The 23046-nt window shown below is 48.5% G+C and overlaps 2 protein-coding genes across 4 annotated transcripts in view; one reads left to right on the top strand and one right to left on the bottom strand.

Moving 5' to 3' along the window:
* NCAPG2 (non-SMC condensin II complex subunit G2) overlaps positions 1 to 1117 on the bottom strand; it is a 72881-nt gene extending 71764 nt beyond the window's left edge. The window contains exon 1 of one of the 3 annotated variants that reach the window (XM_050785703.1): positions 1010 to 1117. The gene's annotated coding sequence lies outside the window, so the exon portion shown is untranslated. The remainder of the gene's footprint in view (positions 1 to 1009) is intronic. The other 2 variants (XM_050785705.1, XM_050785704.1) reach the window with 2 other exon arrangements.
* The window catches only part of DYNC2I1 (dynein 2 intermediate chain 1), an 850736-nt gene that overhangs the window by 592544 nt on the left and 235146 nt on the right, over positions 1 to 23046 (top strand).

Raw genomic sequence — 23046 nt, 5'->3', positions numbered from 1 at the left:
GGACGGAGAGGCTCACTCTCTGAGGGCAGTGCCTAGGCCCAGGACTGAGGGGACACTCTCTTGAGGGCAGTGCCAATGCTCAGGGCTGGGGGGTCGCTCTCTGAGGGCAGTGCCCATGCTCAGGGCTGGCGGGTCACTCTCTGAGAGCGTGCCCGCGCCCGGGGCTGAGGGGACTCTCTCTGAGGGCAGTACCGACACCCAGGACTGAGGGGGACTCTCTCTGAGGGTAGTGTCCATGCCCAGGACGGAGGGGACACTCTCTGAGGGCAGTGCCCATGCTCAGGGCTGGGGGGTCGCTCTCTGAGGGTAGTGTCCATGCCCAGGACGGAGTGGACACTCTCTGAGGGCAGTGCCCATGCTCAGGGCTGGGGGGTCGCTCTCTGAGGGTAGTGTCCATGCCCAGGACGGAGGGGACACTCTCTGAGGGCAGTGCCCATGCTCAGGGCTGGGGGGTCGCTCTCTGAGGGTAGTGTCCATGCCCAGGACGGAGGGGACACTCTCTGAGGGCAGTACCCATGCTCAGGGCTGGGGGGTCGCTCTCTGAGGACAGTGCCCGCACCCGGGGCTGAGGGGACCCTCTCTGAGGGCAGTGCCCATGCCTAGGACGGAGGGGACACTCTCTGAGGGCACTGCCCATGCCCAGGACGGAGGGGACACTCTCTGAGGGCAGTGCCCATGCTCAGGGCTGGGGGTTCGTTCTCTGAGGGCGTGCCCGCGCCTGAGGCTGAGGGGACTCTCTCTGAGGGCAGTGCCCGCGCCCGGGGCTGGGATTTTCCTCCGACACGGACAGGAAGGACGGGCGTCGCTGAGCTGGGAAGGGGGGATGGCCCGGGGTCGCCTCTTCCGTCCGGTCCCGTCAGACGCAGCACTGCCCGCGCGCTGGTCGGCAGCCCACTTAGGGAAGTGGAGGCCGGGACCCCGACCAGCCGAGGAGGGGCTTCCGCCCGATCCCTGCTACCTCCCAGCCTCTGCTCTGAACCCAATCCCGGCTCCGCACCGCAGCTCTCACCTGGGCTCGGGGACCCGCCGTTTCCCGCGCTCGGACCAGATTCAAACGCACCCGCCGGCGCCCCAGACGGGCCCCGCCCTCCCGGTCGTCACCCAGCGCCGCTCTCGCGAGAGCTGGGGCGCCGCGATCCTCGGGCCCCACCCACACGCCCGCTCCGCCCCGCCTCCAGATCATGCCCCGCCCACATGCCCGCCGGTCTTCCTCCTGTCTATGCCCCGCCTCTTGGGCGCTTAGCCCAGTGCCCTACCGGGCACCACGGAACGCGCACGCGCGGCGCCACAGCTGGGGAACCCATGCACGGTGCGCGCGCCGACGTCCACTGCGAGCTTGTGCGCGTCCTGGGGCCTCCGCGGAGGGAGTGCGCGGTCCAGGAGAGGGCGGGGCGCTGGGAGCGGGCGGTGTTGGGGGAAGGAGGAAGGAGAGGAAGGGAGAGACGGGGAGAGGAAGGAAAGGTTTGGGGCGGGGAGAGGCCACAGGGCCGTGTCTGGATCCCCGGGAGGACCCCACCCCGGCCTGGCCGGCTACCGTGACCGCCCTCCCTGCTAAGGGGTCACCTGTCCGGCCTGCACCCAGTAGGTGCGCCCTGGGCAGGTGCTTCCCCCGCAGAACTCCCACCCCCCCACCCCCGGCAGGTAGGCTGCCCATAGGGTGGAGAGGGAGAGGCCTTAGCGGGGACCCTCGAAGGCACCCGTGTGAAGGAGGAGTAGCAATGTCGTTTAATTCTTTGGACTTAAATGCCAAAGGCACATACTGATCTATCAATCTCTTTTAATTTGTGTCAGCGAATAACTTCATTGGGCGTTCCCAATTTTTGTTGAAAGCAAATTCTTAGAAAATGGTGCTCTTTACCACCGAGCTCTGCATCCCTTCGTGAGGTTTTGGCCTTCCCTGGTGCTATGTTCTTTCATGCTTGAGATGTCTAGAGTGGTATCTGTTTTCCTGGCTGAACTCAAACCAGAGGTCTCGGCGAGATTGAAGTCGTTGCACTGTGGGAGCACAGCACCACCCAGTAGGAACATCATGGGAGCCACAGTGCAATTGTAAATTTCTAGTGACCACATTAGAAAAAAATAAATAGGTGACATTGATTTTTAAATATGTTTTATTTAGGCTAGTGTATCAAAAATATTTATATTACTTGTTGGAATATCGTTTCAACAAGCAATATAAAATTATAGCAGGGAGAAGAGTGGTTTACTGGGAAGCTTGCAACAGTGAAGCAAGGCAGGCTGCAGAGGGGAGGGAGAAGACCCACTCAGAGCATGCCGAGTTTCGGACCCTTGTCAACAGGTGGCCGATATCTAACATCGCCTATTTCATCCTGGAGCTCCAGCCACCTCTGACCTCTTCCCTCCATACACAGACATCTCCTTCCCTGCAGTTTCTTGAATTTTGGTGCCCTCACCTTCTTCTCACTGCTTTCTTCTTAGCAATTTCCTTCATATCCAGGGTGTAAACTGCCACCTTTGAGCAGTGACCTCTGCATCTGGAATTGCAAGACACAGTTATTTCTGAACTCCAGAATTTTCAACAGCTCACTGCCTATTCCCATGCGGGTGCTGACATGCATCCAAAACGGAAATCAATTTCCTCTCCCAACCCTGAATCCTGCCCCTTTCCTTATGCTGGTCCCTCCTCCAATCAGCCATTTGTTCCTGGTGGTTCTGCTTCCTGAATAGGAATAACGTAATAAGTTACACATGTGAGCTCTGAAGCTGTACCACCTGGGCTAACCTGGTTCTGTGCTCACTAGCTGGTGACCTTCGACAGGCCATGGATGACTAAGCCTTAGTTTCCTCATCTATTAGATGGGACCTACTTAAGTACTGAGCCTCCTCTAGGGAGTTATTATGAGGCCTAAATGTCTGTGTAGTGCAGAGCTCAGCCTCCTCTAGGGAGTTATTATGAGGCCTAAATGTCTGTGTAGTGCAGTGCTCAGAGGCACGTGGGAGCAGGGCAGCAGGAGCGCTGACTGTGCCCCCAATGCACCTGCCCATGTAGCCGCTAATGTCATAGGATTCTTTCGGTATCACTTCACCAGCTAGAAACCTCCGTGGCCAGCGGCGCCTCTGTTAGAGTTTTGCTCAAGCCCACTCGGCCCAGCAGGTTGTGCTCGGCTTGCACTACCGACCCAGATCCCACGCCTGCCAAGGGTGAGCCAGGTGCAGAGCAGCAAGGGCTATGTGAGCAAGCGAGCATGAGGTCCAACTACTGCGCATACCCAGCTATGCAGCTGCTGTGGTGGGGCAGGCAGCTCCAGGTGCCTGCACAGCTGCCGGCTCCATGTGAGGCTGTGGCTGGACCACAAGTACCACAAGTGGCTTCCACTGCAGGCACCAGCATCTGGACAAGGAGAACGTGGTGGGGCTTACACCTGTAATCCCAACACTTTGGGAGGCCACAGTGGGCGGATCACCTGAGGTCTGGAATTCGAGACCAGCCTGACCAACATGGTGAAACCCTGTCTCTACTAAAAATACAAAAATTACCCAGGCATGGTGGCACTCTCCTGTAATCCCAGCTACTTGGGAGGCTGAGACAGGAGAATCGCTTGAATCCAGGAGACAGAGGTTGCAGTGAGCCGAGATCATGCCACTGCACTCCAGCCTGGGCAACAAGAGCAAAACTCCATCTCAGAAAAAAAAAGAAAGAAAGAAAAAAAAAGAAAAAAGAAATACCTGAGGCTGGGTAATTTATAAAGGAAAGAAGTTTAATTGAACCACCCGAAAGCTCAGAGATGTCAGGAACCACAGAGACCCAAAGGGGGGTTACAGTGTGTCACAGCCCTGGCTCGGGGAGCCCCAAGGTCTGGGCTCCCAGAAGGGCCACAGCTCTTCTGTCCTTCTTATCACCTACAGCGTGGCGAGTGGGGGGTCGTGTTTCCCGGGCAGCGTGTTTCAGCTCATTTCTGTTACAGCTCTTTTGGTCCTGCTGCCCCACACTGGTCCACGACTCCTTGGCTGACCCGGCCCCACCGCTGCTTCCCATGGCATGGGGTGGCCATTGGGTGCCAGCAGAGGGTGGGAGGGCTATAGCATTGTAGCTCTGGCTTGGGGAAACCCAAGGCCTGGGCCTCTAGAAGGGTCACCACTCTTCACTCCCTCAGTCCGGGAGCGTGTCACCACCGCAGATCAGCAAGCTAGCCAGGAACCTGTTACAGCCACTTTGGCTCCCACCTGCAACTTGGCAAGCTGGCCAGGAAAGTATGACAGCTCCTTTTGCTCTCCCCATTCAGCAGGTTCCAAGTTCTTGTCCCATGTCCAGGAAGAATGAGGTTAGGCAGACAACTGGAGGGTGAGCAAAGCAGAGAACAGCTGACCAAACAGCTCTCAGTAGAGAGGAGACTGGAAGTGGGTAGCTCCTATCCACAGGCAGGTATGGGCTCAGAATGGAGGAAGTACATGTTGATTGGTCCATAGACAGGAGGAAGTGTGTGCTGATTGGTCCATGGGCAGGCCTGGAAAAAGCACCACTTGTTTGGCTGAAAGGCATCAAGTAGGTTCTCTCTCTGGATCTCTGACTTCACCCAGAACTGGCATCCTGGCCCAGGAGCTTCAGGTTGTCCCTGGCTTGAAAGTGGGGTTTCACCAGGGACCTGCCCCTTCCCACCTAGGAACCTGTCTGTCTCCCGCTGCCATCACCACTCACGGGGAATGTGCCCTTCCCCAGCAAATAAACCACTCTCCTCTAGAACTCAGCTCAAGCTTTGCCTTATAGGGGTTTATTTCCTGAACCCCATAACCCTCATTGTAATGCAATCTCTTAGCCCTCTACCACAGGCCTCATTAGCTCCTCCATGTCAAGCACTGCGTCATCCTTAGTCCTATATCCGTGGCGTAAGACCTGGCACATTTTAGATGCTTGAAGAAAATATTTTCTGAATAAATGAAGGAATGAGGCATGAGATCATCTGTGTTCTTAAAACCTTACAATGTGGTTAATGAGAAAAGGTTTGTAGAATTAAAGTTGGACCACATGGCAAGGCAATATCAAACTAAGTTTCAAAGTATATAAAACTTGGCTAAAATATCTTTGATAAAAATATAATATCTTTTTATTTTTTTATTTTTTTTTTGAGACGGAGTCTCACTCTGTGGCCCAGGCTGGAGTGCAGTGGTGCGATCTCGGCTCACTGCAAGCTCCGCCTCCGGGGTTCACGGCATTCTCCTGCCTCAGCCTCCCGAATAGCTGGGACTACAGGCGCCCGCCACCACACCCGGCTAATTTTTTTGTATTTTTAGTAGAGACGGGGTTTCACTGTGTTAGCCAGGATGGTCTCGATCTCCTGAGCTTGTGATCCGTCTGCCTCGGCCTCACAAAGTGCTGGGATTACAGGCGTAAGCCACCGCACCCAGCTAATTTTTGTATTTTAAGTAGAGATGGGGTTTCACTATGTTGGCCAGCTGGTCTCAAACTCCTGGCCTCGTGATCTGCCCGCCTCGGCCTCCCAAAATGCTGGGATTACAGGCGCCCACCACCACGCCTGGCTAATTTTATTTTTTGTATTTTGTTTAGTAGAGATGGGGTTTCACCGTGTTAGCCAGGATGGTCTCAATCTCCTGACCTCATGATCCGCCCACCTCAGCCTCCCAGAGTGCTGGGATTACAGGCGTGAGCCACCGCACCCGGCCAAAAATATAATATTTTTCATAGTGAGCCAAGCATAGGGTTTACAGGGTTTTTAAAGTTTAGTTTATTTTGAATTGCACAAGTAACACAATCACATGGTTCAAACTCACATGGCAAGAAGAGGTATACAGAAGAGTCTTCTGCCACCCCCTGGACACACAGCCCGCTGCTCCAAAGGAAACCATTGTTATCAGCTTCTCAGAGACCCCTTCCCTGCCTATATAAGAAAATACAAGATTTATAATTTAATTATAATAATTGCAACATGGAAAATCAACTAAACCAACAAGAAGTCATTAGCTAGGAACGTCATGGAGTCCTAGTTAAAATAACCATTTAAAAGCCAATCTGGGCAAAACCCCACAGTGCGGGGCAGCTATGAGGGCTCTGTCACACCAGCAGGGGGCCCAGAGGAGGGGTCTCCAGGGCCACACAGGGCCTGACCCAGCAGAGTGAGCCACTGGCTCCAAGAAGGAGAGGAGTCTCTTGGGCACATAGGAAGCTATATCAGTCTGTTCTCACACTGCTATAAAGGAATACCTGAGGCCAGGCACAGTGGCTTCCACTGTAATCCCAACACGTTGGGAGGCTGAGGTGGGCGGATCACCTGAGGTCTGGAATTCGAGACCAGCCTGACCAACATGGTGAAACCCTGTCTCTACTAAAAATACAAAAATTACCCGGGCACAGTGGCGCTCGCCTGTAATCCCAGCTACTCGGGAGGCTGAGACAGGAGAATCGCTTGAATCCGGGAGACAGAGGTTGCAGTGAGCCGGGATCATGCCACTGCACTCCAGCCTGGGCAACAAGAGCAAAACTCCATCTCAGGAAAAAAAAAAAAAGAAAGAAAAAAAAAAAAAAAGAAATACCTGAGGCTGGGTAATTTATAAAGGGAAGAAGTTTAATTGACTCACAGTTCTGCATGGCTGGGGAAGCCTCGGGAAACTTACAATCACGGCAGAAGTGGAAGCAAACACACCCTTCTTCACAAGGTGGTAGGAGACAGAAGTGCAAGGAGCAAAGGGGAAAGAGCCCCTCATAAAACCATCAGATCTCGTGAGAACTCACTCACTCTCATGAGAACAGCACGGAAGAAACCACTCCCATGATTCATTTACCTCCACCTGGTCTCTCCCTTGACACATGGGGATAGTGGGAATTATGGGGATGACAATTCAAGATGAGACTGTGGGTGTGGACACAGCCAACCACATCAGAAGCTGGTGCAGAAACATTTTTTTCCTTTTTGCGGTTTTTGTATTGTATTGTCTCTAAACGTTTTGAACCTGGGAAAGGTGGATGTGGATGTTTGATCCCACAAGTACAGTAACTACAGAAGACTTGAAAGGGCTCGGCAGCTGGGAACCCACATTGCCCCTGCCTGGGTGCTGGGCCAGCAGCCCCGCAGCACCTCCTGCTAACCCAGGAGGCACAGCCACACTTAGGGAGAGCTTGGGAAGGGGTGGAGGGTGACAGCTGGGGGTGCTGAGACAGATACCACCACACCTGGTGTCCCCAACAGTGATGGGAGGGGAGTGGGGGGGCGGCCGGGCTCTGCGGTGGCCTGTGTGGCCCGACGGCGAGGGGAGGGCAGTGGTGGGGCCAGTCGGGCTCTGCAGTGGCCTGTGTGGACCAGGGCCCTCTGGACTGCGTGGGAGCTCCTTGTCAAAGAAAGTGGTTTTCTTCCCCCTCTTAGGTTGTAATTCCTCTTTAACATGATCCCTGGTGTTTCAATAAAGGAATCTTCATACACAACCTGCAGTTGTGACCTAGGGAAGACTGCAGGGGCAAAGGTGAAGAGGAAGGTGAGCAGCCCGCCCCCATCCCCCTGGGGTCCTCGGGGAAGACAAGGCATGGGTCCAGGGATGCGGAGCTCAGGCATGGGGCGTGAGCTCAGGGGTATCTCCTTAGTGGTTACTCAAAGGAGAACAAGATAAACCGTCAAGGGCAAACGTTTTCAACCATGGCTGCCCATGAAAACTATTTGAGCTGCTTTAAAAATACTAAAGGCTAGGCTTCCTCCAGGCCAACTCAATCAAATCAATCAGTTCAACCAGGGGATACCCTGGGCGTTCATATTTTTTAATCTTCCCAAGTGATCTTAATGCACAGGTTAGAAGAAACTGATCTCAGAAAACATGTAAAAAGAGGAAACGTGAATGACTCAAGTATAAAATCAATAAAGCTGGCCGGGCGCAGTGGCTCAAGCCTGTAATCCCAGCACTTTGGGAGGCCGAGACGGGTGGATCACGAGGTCAGGAGATCGAGACCATCCTGCCTAACACAGTGAAACCCCGTCTCTACTAAAAAATACAAAAAAACTAGCCGGGTGAGTTGACGGCGCCTGTAATCCCAGCTACTCGGGAGGCTGAGGCAGGAGAATGGCCTCCCGGGAGGCGAGCTTGCAGTGAGCTGAGATCCGGCCACTGCACTCCAGCCCGGGAGACAGAGCGAGACTCCGTCTCAAAAAAAAAAAAAAAAAAAAAAAAAAAAAAAAAAAAAAAAAAATCAATAAAGCTGAGGTTCCTGCCCAGGCAGAACCTGAAACAGAATCAGACTGCGGGATGAGGAGCTCCTCAGCACCTGCCCAAGCCAGAAGTCAACGCAGGACAATCACTGTCCTCTTAAAGCTCACAGCATGACTGAGAAAGTGGACACAACCCAAGTGTCCCTCAACAGACAAATGGACAAACGCAGTACGATCTATCCTCACAATAGACTATGACTCAGCTGTAGAAGGAATGAAGCTCTGACACCCCTACAGTGCAGACAGCCCTTCAAACATCATGCTCGGTGAGAGAAGCCAGACACAGAGGTCACAGATTGTACGACTCCATGTATATGGAATGTCCAGATGCCTCTAAAATCCACAGAGGCAGGAAGCAGATTAGGTGTTGCCAGAGACTGAGGAGAGCAGATGGGGAGTGACTACTAATGGCTGTGGTTTTGGGGTGACAAAAATTATCTAAAATTAGATAGTGGTGATGGCTGCACAACCTTGTGGGTATACTAAAACCACACAATTGTATGTTTAAAAGGGTAAATGTTATGGTATAAAACTGTATCTCAATAAAGCTGTTATTAAAAATCCACGGCCGGGCGCGGTGGCTCACACCTATAATCCCAGAACTTTGTGAGGCCGAGGTGGGCGGATCATGAGGTCAGGAGATCGAGACCATCCTGGCTAACATGGTGAAACCCCGTCTTTACCAAAAATACAAAAAAAATTAGCCAGCCATGGTGGCGGGCGCCTGTAGTCCCAGCTACTCAGGAGGCTGAGGCAGGAGAATGGCATGAACCTGGGAGGCAGAACTTGCAGTGAGCCAAGATCGTGCCACTGCACCCCAGCGTGGGCGACAGAGCAAGACTCTGTCTCAAAAAAAAAAAAAAAAAATTCATGACCAGGCATGGTAGCTCAGGCCTGTGGATGGATCACCTGAGGTCAGGAGTTCGAGACCAGCCTTGCCAACATGGCAAAACCCCATCTCTACTACAATACAAAAATTAGCTAGGTGTGGTGGTGGGCACCTGTAATCCCAGCTCTTCGGGAGGCTGAGGCAGGAGAATCGCTTGAACCTGGGAGGCAGAGGTGGCGGTGAGCCGAGATCATGCCATCACACTCCAGCCTGAGCGACAGAGCGAGACTCCATCTCAAAAAAATAAATTACTTTATTAAAAATAAATAAATAAAAATTCACCAGCATGAGTATGAATAGAGAGGAGCCAAGGTGGGGATTGGGACCTGGTGAACTGAGAGGGAGGGGGTGCAGTGCTGGTGGCACTGGGCACAGTCACGCCTGTATCCATGGGTCTGACCTCGGGGACAGAGCCAGAGTCCTGGGTGGTGCCACAGGGCGGAAAGATGTCATAAAGCCTTCCTGAGGGTCGTGGTATCGAAACAGACGCGAGAACAGTCACTGTCAACCCTGAACAGAACTTAAACTCACTGAGTTCTTAAAACCGAAACGCCTAGCCCTCCCCAGACCAGTTAAGTCAGAATCTCTGGCGGTGGGCTGGACAGAGGGATTCCATCGTGTAGCCAGAGTGTACGTTTTAATCTGCCGGGGGCTTGAAGCTGGAAGGGAGAGGGGCCCGCCAGGCCGAGGGCGGCATGTGAGTGCCAGGCAAATGCGGGCATCGCTAGCATAGATCGCCAGCATAGACTGGCAAGGGGTGAAACACGCTGGAAATAGAAACTGCCACTGGGGTTCACACCAGGAAGCTGGGGTTTATTCAATGGGTGGTGGAATCTCTCTGAAGTATTTTAAGAACAAGTGTGACGTGTCTCTGAGAAATCCCTGGGGGCAATGGAAAGACGCACTGGGCCAGGTAGGTGCTGGTGGGAGGGACCCAGCCAGGCGGCCATGGGTGACAGGCGTGACTCCCAGCCAGGAAAGTCCTTCCTTGGATGCTGCACTGAGGAGTGAACTCTGGCTGCTGCCTCCACCTCACAGCAGGCAGGGTTTTCACAGCCACTGCACGCCCAAGACTGCTCAGACCAACGAACTAAAATGTCAATCTTTAAAATGCCTGAAGGAGACCAGGCTTGGTGGCTGACACCTGTAATCCCAGCACTTTGGAAGGCCAAGGCGAGTGGATCACTTGAGGCCAGGAGGTCAAGACCAGCCTGGCCAACATGGTGAAACCCCGTCTCTACTAAAAATACAAAAAATGAGCCGAGTGTGGTGGCGTGTGCCTGTAATCCCAGCTACTTGGGAGACTGAGGCAGGAGAATCACTTGAACCCAAGAGTCAGGGATTGGAGTGAGCTGAGATTGCACCATTGCACTCCAGCCTGGACAACAAGAGCAAAACTCTGTCTCAATTAAAAAAAAAAGAAAAAAAAAAAGACTGGCTGCGGTGGCTCATGCCTGTAATCCTAAGCACTTTGGGAGGCCAAGGTGGGCAGATCACAAGGTCAGGAGATCGAGACCATCCTGGCCAACATGGTGAAACCCCGTCTCTACTAAAATACAAAAAAAGGTTAGTCAGGTGTGGTGGCACGCGCTTGTAGTCCCAGTTACTTGGGAGGCTAAGGCAGGGGAATTGCTTGAACCCAGGAGACAGAGGTTGCAGTGAGATCGTGCCACTGCACTCCAGCCTGGTGACAGAGTGAGATTCCATCTCAAAAAAAAAAAAGAAAAAAAAAAGATTGATAGTATACACTAAGCAATGATAAGAATTAATTAAGATAAATCCATACCTATGTAAGTTACAATGGAATTGTAGAACATTAAGCTATTTTTAAAAGCCTAAAACCTTTCAGACAGAAAAGACAGATTGCTTAAAGAGGTGTGAATGATTTAATAATTACTGGGTGTGAAGATTATTACAAACAACAATCATCAACAGTAAATACCAGAAGGCAAGTGCTGGAGAAAAGTAACTGCCAACTCAGAATTTTATAACCAGCCAACTAGTTATTCAAGGAAAAGGGCAAATAAAGACATTTTCAGTCCTTAAAAGACCAAGGGAATGAGTACCCAGAGACTCTCTGTAAAGAATTATTAAAGAAGAAAAGTCAACTCAAGGAAAGGTATGGAATCCAGGAAATAAAAACAAGCACAGAAATCGCTGATTTGCACCCTGAGATATTATTAACAATAACTATAAAGTGATGATGACATTTTGCCTTGAAAAAGATTGGAACTAAAACTCCGGAAGAACACACACTGAGTTGTAGTGTCTATGGTCCTTTGTGTTTAGAAGGACAGATACTGAAAGACTTTAACCAATCAAATAATATAACCTGAAGCTTCCAAACAGCAAAGGAAAAAAATATATCAAACGCTATCAACCCAAAGGTAGGAAAGAAGAGCAAGGAAGCAAAAGAAAAGGTAAAAATAAAACATCAAGTAAGATCATAGAAATAAGTGTAAATATGCCACTAATCATAACTAATGTAAAAATAAGAAATTCTTAATTTTAAAAAGAGATTAAATCAGATAACATAAATTCCAGCTATGTGTATCTTATTCAAGATATAATTAAAACAAAGCTGCACAGAAAGGTTGAAATAAAGGTGTGAAAAAATACCATTTAAGTACTAATTAATGGAAAGCTGGTATGGCAATATTAATATTAAACAATATAGAATCCTAGGCAAAAATATCTATGGAAAATAATGAAGGGATAATAGGTAATAAATGAAAAAAAAATCCATCAGGAAGATAAATTAATCATGAATCTGTATGCCCTTTACAACCAAACCTTAAAAATATGAAATAAAAAATGAAAAACTTACAAGGAGAAATAGATAAATTCTCAATCATCACAGCACCTTTTAACATATTGCAATCAGAAACTGAACTATGAAGCTACAAAAGATTAGTAAAGCTAAGGAAAAGATGAGTAACACAATTAGCTCGATTTAAAAAAATTGATAGGCTGTGTGAGGTGGCTCATGCCTGTAGTCCCAGGACTTTGAGGGGCTGAGATGGGTGGATCATTTGAGGTCAAGAGTTTGAGACCAGCCAGGCCAACATGGTAAAACCCTGTCTCTATGAAAAATACAAAAAAATTAGCTGGGCGTGGTGGTGCGTGCCTGTAATCCCAGCTACTCAGAAGGGTGAGGCAGAAGAATCGCTTGGACCCAGGTGGCAGAGGTTGCAGTGAGCTGAGATCGCACCATTGCACTCCAGTCTGGGTGACAGAGTGAGACTCTGTCTCAAAAAAAAAAAAACCAACAAAACAAAACTATAGCCTCTAGCAAGGCCAACTAAGAATAAAAGAAAGGAGACACAAATTACTAATATCAGAAATCAAAGAGGGAACATCACTACAGATCCCATGGACATTAAAAGGAAAACCAGGAACAATGTTATGGTTACAAATTTGATAACTTAGATAAAACAGACCAATCTATTGAAAGATATAATCTTCCAAAACCGCACAATAAACAGACAATCTGAGTAAGTCTATAATCTAGTAAAGAAATTGAATCAATTAATAACCTTCCAAAATAGAAAGCACCAGGCCAGATGAGTTCATTGGCAAATTCTACCAAATATTTCAGGAAGAAATTATACAATTCTCTACAATCTCTTTCAGAGTAGAAGCAGAGGGATGACTTTCTAGCTTATTCTATGAGACTAGCATTACCCCAACACAAAAACCAGGCAAAGACATTACAAAAAAAGAAAACTATAGACCAATATCTGTCATGAACATAAATGCAAAAATCCTTAACAAAACATTACCAAATCTAATTCAATCTTGTATTAAAAATTATACACCATGCCCAAGTGATATTTTTTTTTTTTGAGTCTTTCTCTATTGCCCCGGCTGGAGTGCAGTGGTGCAATTTGGGCTCACCGCAACCTCTGCCTCCCGGGTACAAGTGATTCTCATACCTCAGCCTCCTGAGTAGCTGGGATTACAGGCGTGAGCCAACACGCCGGCTAATTTTTGCATTTTTAGTAGAGACTGGTTTTCACCATGTTGGCCAGGCTGGTCTCAAACTCCTGACCTCATGATCCACCCGCCTCGGCCTCCCAGAGTGTTGGGATTACAGGTGTGAGCCACCGTGCCTGGCCCCAAGTGGGATTTATATCAAGTAAGCAAGGCTGACTCAACATATGAAGATCAATTAATGTAATCTACCACATCAATAGGCTAATGGAGAAAAATCACAGGATTATATCAATAGATGCAGAAAAAAGCAACTGACATTCATTCATAATAATAATTTTTTAAAACTCTCAGTAAACTAGTAATAAAAGAAACTTTCTTTTGACTGGGTGTGGTGGCTCATGCCTGTAATCCCAGCACTTTGGGAGGCCAAGGTGGGCAGATCACGAGGTCAGGAGATCGAGACCATCCTGGCTAACACGGTGAAACCCCATCTCTACTAAAAATACAAAAAATTAGCTGGGCATGGTGACACGCACCTGTAGTCCCAGCTACTTGGGAGGCTGAGGCAGGAGAACTGCTTGAACCCCGGGAAGCGGAGGTTGCAGTGAGCTTGCAGTGAGCCGATATCGTGCCATGGCACTCCAGCCTGGGCAACAAAGCGAGACTCCATCTCAAAAAAAAAGAAAAAAGAAAAAAGAAAAAGAAACTTCCTCTTATCCAGAGATGGTGGCACATATCTGTAGTCCCAGCTAGTCAAGAGGCTGAGGCAGGAGAATTGCTTGAACCTGAGAGGCAGAAGTTGCAGTGAGCTGAGATCACACTACTGCACTCCAGCCTGGGTGACAGAGCAAGACTCTATCTCAAAAAAAAAATTTTTTTTTTTAAACATTAGGCATGGCAGTGTGTAACTGTAGTCCCAGCTACTCGAGAGGCTTAGGCAAGAGGATCCCTTGAGCCCAGGAAGTTAAGACTACATGAAACTATGTTTGTGCCATTGCACTTCAGCCTGGGTAACAGAGCAAGACCTTGTCTCAAAAAAAAAAAAAAAAAAAAAAAAAAAAAAAAATCCATAGGAAATAAACGACAAAACACTGATGACTGAAATCAAAGAAGAACTAACTAAATGGAGAGACAGGATTGATGCTACCATCTTCAAGTATTACTATAAAGCTATAGTAGTCGCAGTGTAGTACTGGTAAATGAAAAGATAAATAAATTAATGCAACAGAACAGAGCCCGTAAACAGACCCAAATAAATACAACCAACTAAACTTTGACAAAAGAGCAAAGGCAATACAGTACGATGGATGAACGATAGTTTTTACAACAAATGGTGCTGGAACAACTAGACATCCACAGGCAAAAAGTGAATCTAGACACACATCTTACCCCTCACAAAAATTAACTCAAAATGGATCATAGACCTAAATGTAAAATGCAAAATGATAGAACTCCTAGAAGCTAACATAGGAGAAAACCTAGATGACCTTGCGTGTGGCAACGATCCAACAGAGGCATAATCCATAAAAGAAATCGTTTATACACTGGACTTCATTAAAATTTAAAACTTCTGCTCTGTGAAGGACAATATCAAGAGAAAGAGAAAACAAGGCACAGAGCAGGAGAAGATATTTGTAAAAGACACATCTCATACAGGACTGTTATCCAAAATATACAAAAAACTCTGAAAACTTAACAATAAGAACACAAACAATCCAAACAAAAAATGAGCTAAAGATCTTAACAGTCCCCACACCAAAGAAGAGATACGGATGGCAAACACACATATGAAAAGATGTTCCACATCATTATGTGTTCAGGAAAACAAATAAAAACAACGATGTTATACCACTGCACACCAACTACGATGTCCAGTCCAGAACGCTGACACCACCAAATGCTGGCAAGGAAGTGGAGCAACAGGAACTCTCCTTCACTGCTGGTGGAAATGCAAAATGGTGCAGCCACTGTAGAGGACAGTTTCCTTCTCTTCCTCCTCCTCCTCTTCCTTCATTCTTCTCCTCCTCCTCCTCCCTCTTTTTCCTTCTTCTCCTTCTCCTCCTCCTCTTCCTCCTTCTCCTCCTCCTTCTTCTTTTTTTTGAAGGTCACTCTGTCACCAAGGCTGGAGTGCAGTGGCACTCCACTCAATAATGTCATAGCTCACTGCAGCCTCAACCTCCTCACTGGGCTCAAGCAATCCTCCTGACTCAGTCTCCTGAGTAGCTGAAGGCATGCCCCACCATGCCTGGCTAATTTTTAAATTTTCTGCAGAGACAGGTTCTCAATATGTTGCCCAGCGTTTCTCACTCCTGGCCTCAAGTGATCCTCCTGCTTCCTTCAGCCTCTCAAATAGCTGGGATTACAGTCGTGAGCCACCACGTTTGGCCCAGTCGGTGGTTTCTTACCTAATGAAATATATTTTTTTTTTTTTTCCCCAGACAAGGTCTTGGTCTGTTGCCCAGGCTGGAATGCAGTGGTACAAACATAGCTCACTGCAGCCTCAACCTCCTGGGCTCAAGTGATCCTCCCACCTCAGCCTCCCAAACTTCTGGGATTATAGGTGTGAGCCACCATGACCAGCTCAAAATATACCCTCTTACCATATGATCCAACAATTGTGCTCCTTAGTATTTAACCAAAAGAGTTGAAAACTATGGCCACACAGAAAACTTGCACAGGAATGTTTATAGCAGCCTTATTTATCATTGCCCAAACTTGGAAGCAGATGAGCTGCCCTTTAGTAGGTGAGGTGGATAAGTAAACGGTGGCACATTCAGACAATGGAATATGATTCAGAACTAAAAAGAAATGAGCTATTAAGCTATGAAAAGACATGAACTGTAAATGCATATTGCTAAGTGGAAGAAGTCGATCTGAAAACACCATACACTGTGTGATTCCAACTATATGACATTTTGGAAAAGGCAAAACTATAAAAACAATAAAAAGATCACCCACGATGCACAGCCTCCCACTCACACACATGAGCACAGACGCACGCACACATGCACATACAAATGTATTTGGCCCGTGAAGACAGAGCTCCCCCGGCACTGTCGTGCAAACCGCCTTGTACATAGTAGGTGCATGTTTCAAATGTTGCTGAATGAATGGAGAGCACTAAACAGTGTTTTGGTTCTATTTTATATTTTGAGAAAGTCAGTGAGATGCTTCACAGGTTGACATTCTCAAAGCAAGGGAATATGAGTGTAGAACAAAAACTTCCTAGCCAAGCACAGTGGCACATGCCTGTAATTTCAGCACTTCGGGAGGCCATGACAGGAGGCTGCTTGGGGCCAGGAGTTTGAGACCAGCCTGCACACATAGTGAAACACCTGTCTCTACAAAAACTAAAAAAGTAGCCAGGCATGGTGGCGTGCACCTGTGGTCCCAGCTACTTGGGAGGCTGAGGTGGGAGGATCACTGCAGCCCAGGAGTTTGAGGCTGCAGTGAGCTGGAATTCTGCCATTGCTTTCCAACCTGGGCGATAGAGGGAGATCTTGTCTCAAAACAACAACAACAACAACAAAATAACAATTCCCCAGAGCTGTTTCCTACACTTGACCAGAAAGAATGAAAAGACTTTACATAGCTGTTCTGCCTTACAAAACATATTTTGTTAGCAACTGATGCTAGTATCTACATATTTAGAGAATTATGATGAGACACATCCAGTGCACTATCTCTGGGCAAATTTTTGGAAGAATTATTGCATAATAAATGATCCAAGAAGCTTATGCTATTATGTTTTAAGTTAAAATATTCATCTAGAGATGGACGTGGTAATGCACAAACAACTACAGTTTCAGCCATGCTTCCTTTCGGCCGGAACCGCTGTCTTCCAGTAATTCGCCAAAATGACGAACAGGAGGGGAAAGGTGAGAGGCTCCTGATAGATGTTCTCTCGGCCTTTTAGAAAACATGGAGTTGTTCCTTTGGCCACGTATATGCGAATCTATAAGAAAGGTGATACTGTAGACATCAAGGGAATAGATATTGTTCGAAAAGGAAGCCCCACAGGTGTGACCGCGGCAAAGCTGGGAGAGTCTACAGGGTTCCCCAGCATACTGCTGGCAGTGTTGTAAACAAGTGAAGGGCGAGATTCCTGCCAACAGAATTATGTGCGTATTAAGCGCTCTACGAGCCGAGATGGCTTCCTGAAACGTGTGAAAGAAAATGATCAGAAAAAGAAAGAAGCCTAAGAGAAAGGTGCCTGATTCAACTGAAGCTCCAGCCTGCTCCAGCCAGGGAAGCACTGGGTGTGGGAACCGGTGGGAAGGAGCCTGAGCTGCTGAAGCTATTCCTTGTGAATTCATGACATCATAGGTGTTAAAATAAAATAAAATCAAAGACCTCTGGACTGTAAAAATGTTTGTCTTCATTGAGTAGAAGTGTGGCGTCCTCTCCCCTACAGAAATATTTAAACCAAATTGTAATTGTGTCCTAATTATGTAATATCTTTACTATTCAAATTTAATAGATTAAAATCTACTCTTGAAAGTTGTGAGGTGACTTATTGTGCAACGAATTACTCAATTGGTTAGAAAACGGCCAGATATTATTTATGAAATATCTGTACTGGTTTGAAGATTGTCCCTCTAAATCATTATGGAAGGAATTAAATAATTTACAAAAACATATATATATATAGTTCCAGCTACTTGGGAGGCAGAGGTGGGAGGACAGCTTCAGCCCAGAAGCTTGAGGCTGTAGTGAACTATGACCGTGCCTGTGAATAGCCATCACATCTCTTAAAAAAAATCATAGATAAAAAGCTTTCACCTTTCAACTGAGGGTTGAAGAAGCTTGGAGAATCATGGACAAGCGGAAGGGAATCTTGAGCCAAAGGGGTTGTTTAATAGTCAGCATTGTCAGAAAGGTTGCAGAGAAGCAGAGCACCCATCCACTGACGGGGGCTGCCTGCAGGGAACAGGGGGCCCCGAGAGCTGTACCTTTAGTTTGTTTAACTAGAGAAATGGTCATCAACAGTTGTCTTTCAGTGTAGAGACTGGAGTTGGACTTTGTAGGCCCTGACTGTGTCCATGTGGGCCACGGTGATCCTATGCACTTCTCTGTAAGACTGAGTTAGCCCCGAGGCAGCGCCATCATCCAGAACCCAGGCCATCAGCCTGTACTCCCCACTCAGGTGAGATTTAGATTCTAGGAAGCTGTGAGCATGTGCTGTGTGCATGTGTGTGGACTGTGTTGCGTGTTATACTGTTGTGTGTTGTGTTGTGTGTCCTGTTATCATTGTATTGTATGTATATTGTGTTGTCTGTGTGTAGTGTCTTGTGTGTTGTGTATATATGGTATGATGTTGTATTGTTTTGTTGTATTTGTGTGGTAGTGTGCTGTTATATGTTGTTTTTTGAATGTGTGGTATGTGAATTGTGTATTGTGTGTAGGTATGTTGTGTGTATATTGTCTGTTGTGCACGTGTGTGGTGTGCTCTGTGTTGTCCGTGTGAATGTGTGTGATGTGTATTTTGTTGTGTGTATTGTTTTGTGTGTATTGTGCGTTATGCATGCATGGTGTGTATATATCATTTGTGTTGTGTGTCGTGTCTGTAAGAATACGTGTGTTGTGTGTTGTGTGCATATTGTGTGTTGTCTATGCATGTGGTGTGTGTGTGATGGTTCTCATGAGAGACTGGGAACTGAGACCAGCCTCTGCTGTGTCTGATCCAAGTGTGGTTCAGACTCCGGTCCCTGTCCCTGTTGCGGGAAAGCCTGTGGACACTGGCATGGGGCTGCGGCATCGCCCAGCCTGGCCTGTGGACACTGGCATGGGGCTGCAGCGTCGCCCAGCCTGGCCTGTGGTGCCCTCGTGGTTATGGAAATAGAAGGAGCCAGGCCTGGACAGGGGTGCCGTCCACTGCATGCTCCGTGAACTGCAGAGCCCAGGTGTGCATGCTGGGTGCAGATGAGGCCTCCACTGTGGGCCTAGAAGTCCTTCCTGCCCACAGGCCTGGGCTTGCAGGCAGAAGACATGGATGCAGCTGTGGTCGTGGGTGTGGACTTGGAGGTGGGCTGGATGTGAAGCCAGAAGCTGGCCTGATTTGGGCCTCATCTGGTATCAATTATTTCTTTCTGTATTACGCTTCACTGACACCCAAGTCTTCAGTCAAACCTTGTTAAAAGGCACCATGTTGCTTCTCACAAACACAATGTTGAATAAAAGCAGCCAGACACAGGAGAACCCACTGAATGCTTCCACTTACATCAAGCTCAGAATCTGACAAAACACATCCGCAGGGCGAGGCGTCAGGAGCACAGTGACCCCTGGCAGGGCAAGGGCAGAACCAGCAGGGGCATGAGAAGGTGCCTGGGGCTCTGACGTTGCTCCCTCTTCTAGGTGCTGGTTACACGGGTGTGCTCGGCTTGGAAATTCATCAAGGCAGTGAAATGGGATTGTGCACGTTTCTGTCTGCACCCATGCTACCGTGAAGAAAAGAAGAAACTGCAGGGCCTCATTGTACTGTGGAGAATGAAGGAGGCCCCAAAAGGCCAAGTGGAGCCCTGGGGGAAGTCACTGGGGAAACACAGGCCAACATGACCTCAAAAAGGTGGGGGTAGCCAGGCACAGTGGCTCATGCCTATAATCCTAGCACTGTGGAGGCCGAGGCAGGAAGATCACACGAGCCCAGGAGTCAAGACCAGCCTGGGCAACGTGGCAAAGTCCCATCTCTACAAATATTTAAAAATTAGCCAGGTGTGGTGGTGCATGTCTGTAGTCTCTGCTACTAGGGAGGCTGAGGTGGGAGGATCACTTGAGCCTGGGAGGTTGGGGCTACGCTGAGCTGTGTTTGTGCCACTGCATTCCAGCCTGGGCAACAGAGCAAGACCCTGTCAAAGAAAAAAAAAAAAAAAAAGGCAGGGGAGTGCAGGGCCTTGTTCTTGGACAAATGAGTGGCAAATGCTAGAAGATACTGAATAGCCAGGTATGTGGGGAAGGAATCTGGGGTTGGAGAGGGGAGAGGCACCTCGGACAGTTAGGTTGGTGAAGCTTCATGTCTTAAATGATTTGAGGATTTGAGTAGAAGAGAAAGTGTAACACTGTTGTCGTCCTAACCTAGTGGACAAGGCGGGGAGGTTGCCACATTCTGATAGAAGGTGAGGACAGAGAGTGGACGTGGTGGCTAACGATTGTCCTGTGAGACGGGCCAGTGCTGTCCTAAGTGCTTTCCAGGGATGACCTCACTTTATCCTCAGTTCTGCCTTTGAGGTAAGGACTACAGCGATTCCTGCTTTGCAGAGGGGGAAATGGAGGCAGAGAAGTTACTTGACTTGCTTCAGGTCCCGTTGGGCAGAAGCGGGGCTTGAACCTGGGGGGTCTGACTCCAGAGCCATGCTCCACCCCACTGGGCCTCCCTGTTTCCCAGACTTGAGGTCCTGCAAAATGGAAACGTAGGCCATCTGGAGAGGTGTTTCTGTTTAGAGCCTGACATGTACACAAATACAAAAAGGTGACTTTATCCTTAGTATTTCTTGCAGGGCACATTGGCTCACAACAAATTATCTTGGAAAAAAAAAAACATCTGACAATGCCTTAATTTCTCCTTCATTTGAACAGCTGCTGCCGACAGGATTCTTGGCTGACAGCCTCTGTGAGCACTTTGATCCCTCATCCCTCTGCTCTGGCCTCCAGGGTTCTGATGAGAACTCAGCAGTTCACACTGCGGAGGGGATGAGTCTTTCTCTAGCTGCATCGTCTCTTTCAGCAGTTTAACCAAGATGTGCCCGGGTGTGCCTCTTTCCAAATTAGCGAGTTTTTGCCCATTATTTCTTTCCATGTTTTTACTGGTGCTTCTCTCCCTCCTCCCCTTCTGGAACTCCCACTGCACGTATGTTAGGTCCATTTTTCTCTATTCTTTTTGTTCCTCAGACTGGATATCTCGACGGACCCATCTCCAAGTTTGCTGATTCTTTCTTCTGTCAGCTCAGATCCATGGGCGAGCTCCTCTAGTGAATTTCACATTACACTTATTTACTTTAAACCCCAGGCTTTCTGGTTACTGTTTTTGTAATTTCTCTATATTGATCTTCTCCGTTTTGGTGAGACATCATTCTCATGCTTTCCTGTAATGGCTGACATGATTCCCTTATTCCTGCGAACACGCTAAAAGTTGATTCAGGGTCTTGTCTTGGTCCACATGACGTCCAGCACCACGACTTCCTTTGGGGCAGTTTATCTACCTTTTTCCTGTGTGTGGCCCTTACTCTGCTGTTTCCTTGCATGCCTCATCCTTGTTTCATCGAATCTGGACATTTAAGATAATATAGTCCAGTCTGGCCAACACGGTGAAACCCCATCTCTACCAAAAATATAAAAAATGAGCCGGGCGCGGTGGCGGCGCCTGTGGTCCCAGCTACTCGGGAGGCTGAGGCAGGAGAATGGCGGGAACCCGGGGGGCGGAGCTTGTGGTGAACCAAGATGGCGCCGCGCTCTCCAGCCTGGGCGACAGCGCGAGACTCATCTAAAAAACTAAAAAATAAATAAAGATAATATAATGTGGCAACTCTGTAACAAGATCCCTCTGCCTCTCCCGGCTGTTGTTGGTGATGGTTGTCACTGTTATTGCTTTGTGTTTAGTAACATTCTTGGAGTCTCTGGAAGCTGTGTTGTCACACGCTGCCTCTGAAGCCTCTGCTGCGTTAGCTCACGTGCCAGCTAAGGATTGGAAGGATTTCTTCGAATACTTCAAACCAGTTGTTCTCCCAACTGGTTGCCAAGGGGCCCTGTGTATGTGCTGGGTGCCTTCAACCTTCCAGCAGGCACCTCACAACTCTCTCTTAGCCTTCACTTCCTGCTTGCTCAGAGCCTCCACGCCAGCCAGAAATGAGAACTCTTGGAGGTCTTTCCTGGGGATGTGCACAGCCTGGCACGTGCATGTGTCTAGCACTCCAGCAATGCCAGAGTTTTACAAAGCCCTCCGTGGACAGTCTCATCCCCTAGGTTTTCCTTTCAAAGTGTTGGGTTGGCCTCTTGTTTGTCGCAACTGCTATCACTGCCTCAGGCAGCTGCCATGTTAAACAACTGCCACCGATTTTCTGGATCAACAAACCTGGAGATAGAGTTTTCCTGGGAGCCTGAGAGTTCAAGTAGTAACAATTCCCTGGGGATGGAACTTTTGGAGGGCAATAAGCTCTTTCTTTCCCCTCAGGAGGCAGCATGGCTGCTGGTCATCTCTGCTATTGTGCTTCTAAGGCTGCTGCTGTATGATTTTTTCCATATTTTTCAATAGCTATTGGCATTACCATATACAACACAGAGATTTGTACATCCAAATATTTTCCAGATTTTTTTTTTTTTTTGTGATGGAGTCTCACTCTGTCGCCCAGGTTGGAGTGCGGTGGCACGATCTTGTCTCACTACAACCTCTGCCTCCCCTGGTTCAAGTGATTCTCCTGCCTCAGCCTTCCAAGTACCTGGGATTACAGGTGCGCACCACCATGCCCAGCTAATTTTTTGTATTTTTAGTAAAGACAGGGTTTCACCATGATGGCCAAGCTGGTTTCGAACTCCTGACCTTAAGTGATCCACCCGCCTTGGCCTCCCAAAGTACTAGGATTACAGGCATGAGCCACCACACCCGGCCTCCAGATTTTTTTTTTTTTTTCAAGAGATAGGGTCTTGCTCTGTCACCCAGGCTGAAGTACAGTGACACAATATAGCTCACTGCAGTCTCAACATCCTGGACTCAAGAGATCCTCCCATCTCAGCTCCCAAGTAGCTGGAACTGTAAGTGTGCACCCACCATGCCCAGCTAGTTTATTTTTATAGAGATGAAGTCTCACTCTGTTGCCCAGGCTGGTTTCAAACTCCTGGGCTCCACTGATCCTCCTGCTTCAGCCTCCCAAAATGCTGGGCTTACAGGTGTAAGCCGCCGTGCCAGGCCTCCCGAAACGCTGGGCGTACAGGTGTGAGCCGCCGTGCCCGGCCTCCCGAAGCGCTGGGCGTACAGGTGTGAGCCGCCGTGCCCGGCCTCCCGAAGCGCTGGGCGTACAGGTGTGAGCCGCCGTGCCCGGCCTCCAGAAGCGCTGGGCGTACAGGTGT

Source organism: Macaca thibetana, chromosome 3 (assembly GCF_024542745.1).
Source record: "Macaca thibetana thibetana isolate TM-01 chromosome 3, ASM2454274v1, whole genome shotgun sequence".
Lineage (NCBI taxonomy): Eukaryota > Metazoa > Chordata > Mammalia > Primates > Cercopithecidae > Macaca > Macaca thibetana.
The sequence above is the reverse complement of the archived record's forward strand: the minus strand, read 5'-3'. Positions and strand labels throughout refer to the sequence as shown.